Source organism: Pseudophryne corroboree, chromosome 2, assembly GCF_028390025.1.
Source record: "Pseudophryne corroboree isolate aPseCor3 chromosome 2, aPseCor3.hap2, whole genome shotgun sequence".
NCBI classification, from domain to species: domain Eukaryota; kingdom Metazoa; phylum Chordata; class Amphibia; order Anura; family Myobatrachidae; genus Pseudophryne; species Pseudophryne corroboree.
The window spans coordinates 63,409,373-63,413,193 of NC_086445.1; the positions used below are offsets into that span (position 1 = coordinate 63,409,373).

The 3,821-nt window shown below is 34.2% G+C and overlaps 1 pseudogene; it reads right to left on the bottom strand.

The window, feature by feature from the left end:
* Positions 1-206: 206 nt before the first annotated feature.
* Positions 207-327, bottom strand: LOC135051632 (5S ribosomal RNA; annotated as a pseudogene).
* Positions 328-3,821: the final 3,494 nt, after the last annotated feature.

Sequence of the window (3,821 nt, forward strand, 5' to 3'; positions counted from 1 at the left end):
GGGTATATCTATGATTTTGTTAATAATTATACTCCTGCTGTAGGACAACCTGTGATAGAAAATTGCTCATTTGTTGTAAATATGACCGTCATTTATAAGCTGCTATGTATCCCAAATGGGAATTTTGATCCTAGCAGATGGTTGAATCATAGGTCATGACCGAGATGTAAGACAATGCTCTATATTGGTGACAGATAGGTGGCAAATATTTGCAGTACCAGGGTGTTCCTTGGTAGTCTCCTATCCAAGTACTTAACCCGGCCCTCCACTGCTTGGCTTCCAAGATCAGATGAGATTGGGCATCTCCAGCGGGGTATGACCGCAGACCTTATGCTCACCTTTGTCACACTGTGTCCAAAATTGGGCACAGATAAGAGCCGATTACCGTTTTTATGTGAGCCACAGGTGTCGACACAGCTAATTTGATGTGGAGAACAAGAGATTTTTTATCACGGATGATAAAGTATAATAAATGATTAAATACCCATCTCAGTTTTCAAGGCTTAAGTAGTCGCAATACAAGTAGAAAAAACCTATATGCTACACAGTTATCACTTGTATGTGAATCAAACATTAAATATTATAATAACTGTGCAGAGGAAGGAAACCTCCAAATTTGGTCTCCAAAACCATAAATAAACACATGAGATTACACTATGAATTGTAAGAATCAAATACCATGAGCAATGAAAACTTCAGCTCTAAAAAACAGATCAAGAATTGTTTTCAAGTAATAATGAGTTGATGCTGAAATAGATATGGATTTCTTCAGTGTAAAGAAAAAAAGAACGTTTGTGTGTTTAAATGGGATCCAAAGTTTGCAGATGTGTCCACATCTGCTTTTTGATAGAGATAAAGACCCCAGTATGATTGTACTTAATCCTTTGCTGGTGATAATTGACTGTCACTTAATCATATAATATGATAGTCTGGGTACAGTATGAATAAGATTTTAAATGGTACCTGTCCGTGCAGTGGAAATGCACTGGTGCATAAATAATTTATATTATTCAAACTTGGTGTACAATCATAGAGTTTATATCCTACTTGTATATTGAGGGAGATCCAGGTATATGGAAGGTGCCGGCCGCGTCTGCCCGCGTCTGCCCACGTTGGGCCTGCTGCCGTGCTCCGGCCGCACTGTGCTTCCTGTTGATCTGGTTCCCTAGGCGACGGACTTTGCCGAGAACGGCTCGTTGCGGTCACGTGTGCGCACCACGTGACCGTGAGGATGTTGTCTCCTTCCTCCTGACGTACGTTTCGCAAAAAGCTTGGTCACAGGGCGTCAGTGGGTTCAAGCCCATTGATTTGTTCTTATAATGGTGATACTTATCAGCTGATTGGTTCTGAGCAAAAGATTGATAGGTATTTTGACCTATCATAATCAGTGTCATATTTGCTGGTTCCCATAGAATAGTATGTCATGATTGACAGTTAAGAGGACCATACAGCATTTGATAGTGAACAATCATATGATTATTTAAAAAAAAAGAGCTGGTAGGATTATTTCAGAGTGCTATTTACAAAAAATAGTTAGGGTACTATTTACAAAAATTGATAATAATAATAAATGAGGATATGATGATGATATCAGTTGCAAAACAAATAAATAAATACAATATAAAAAGAGGCCTTTTCTTGTATAAATGTAAAAATAGGAATAATAATGAATAATTATTGTAATGGAGGGTGCAAAATATTATAAATATGGACAGCACTTAATGTGCCTATAACTACATTGTGGTAATTATATACACTATTGGAAAGAGATAAATAATTATAAAAATAAGGATGTTGTTGGAAGGTTTATGTTGGAATAATTATACAATTATGTAAAAAACACTAACTATTTGTGAGTAATTGACAATGACTACTAAAAAATAATAATAAAAACAAGATAGAGAAACGAGGGGGTGTCTATGTAATTATGTGTGATGCATATGTTATAACAGATATCCTATTGAAGAAAGAATGTGAGTGGATTTTTAAATTAGGCACCATCCACCCTTTTGGTATGAATGAAAACAACAACTATGGAGTTTTCTTAAATTAAACACAGCAATCCCAATTTTTTTAACTTCCCTCCCCCCCCCTTTTTTTCTGCCCCTCCCCCCCTATTTTTCTTCTTTTTCCTTTAATTAATTTCCTTTTCATTTATTTTGCTATTTATCATGAAATGCAAAGTTCAATGCACTGCAATCATAATAATCAGCAAACATGATATATCTTGAATATTACAATAATTAGATTTTACAATTTATTATTAACATAACTCTGTAGACATTATATAGTAAATCAATACGACAATAATCTGTATCACTCATTTTAATCCAGTAAAGAAATATTGTTATTAATTAATTATATAATTATATAATTTTCTTAAAAGGGTTGTTTAATTTATTTATACATTATAACAGGTTTTATATATTAATTATTGGTATTTTAATGTATTGCACATATTGACAAATAAACCCCCCCTCCCCCCCTCCTTTTTTTGCATTATTAAATATACATCTAAGCCACTATAATCATTTTATCTTTATATTTATACACACATATACACACTATGGGTTCACAATATATTGTTTTTACTATATTCTCTACATTTCACCATTCTTCCATTCACTTATATATGCATATTAATGCACGTATATACACTGTTTTTTTCCGTATACAATAATATTCTTCATCACAATGCCCTCGTTATTATATATATTTTTTTGCACATTAAATTACTTTGCCAACAAATGTTATAACATATGCATCACACATAATTACATAGACACCCCCTCATTTCTCTATCTTGTTTTTATTATTATTTTTTAGTAGTCATTGTCAATTACTCACAAATAGTTAGTGTTTTTTACATAATTGTATAATTATTCCAACATAAACCTTCCAACAACATCCTTATTTTTATAATTATTTATCTCTTTCCAATAGTGTATATAATTACCACAATGTAGTTATAGGCACATTAAGTGCTGTCCATATTTATAATATTTTGCACCCTCCATTACAATAATTATTCATTATTATTCCTATTTTTACATTTATACAAGAAAAGGCCTCTTTTTATATCGTATTTATTTGTTTTGCAACTGATATCATCATCATATCCTTATTTATTATTATTATCAATTTTTGTAAATAGTACCCTAACTATTTTTTGTAAATAGCACTCTGAAATAATCCTACCAGCTCTTTTTTTAAAATAATCATATGATTGTTCACTATCAAATGCTGTATGGTCCTCTTAACTGTCAATCATGACATACTATTCTATGGGAACCAGCAAATATGACACTGATTATGATAGGTCAAAATACCTATCAATCTTTTGCTCAGAACCAATCAGCTGATAAGTATCACCATTATAAGAACAAATCAATGGGCTTGAACCCACTGACGCCCTGTGACCAAGCTTTTTGCGAAACGTACGTCAGGAGGAAGGAGACAACATCCTCACGGTCACGTGGTGCGCACACGTGACCGCAACGAGCCGTTCTCGGCAAAGTCCGTCGCCTAGGGAACCAGATCAACAGGAAGCACAGTGCGGCCGGAGCACGGCAGCAGGCCCAACGTGGGCAGACGCGGGCAGACGCGGCCGGCACCTTCCATATACCTGGATCTCCCTCAATATACAAGTAGGATATAAACTCTATGATTGTACACCAAGTTTGAATAATATAAATTATTTATGCACCAGTGCATTTCCACTGCACGGACAGGTACCATTTAAAATCTTATTCATAGTGTACTCAGACTATCATATTATATGATTAAGTGACAGTCAATTATCACCAGCAAAGGATTAAGTA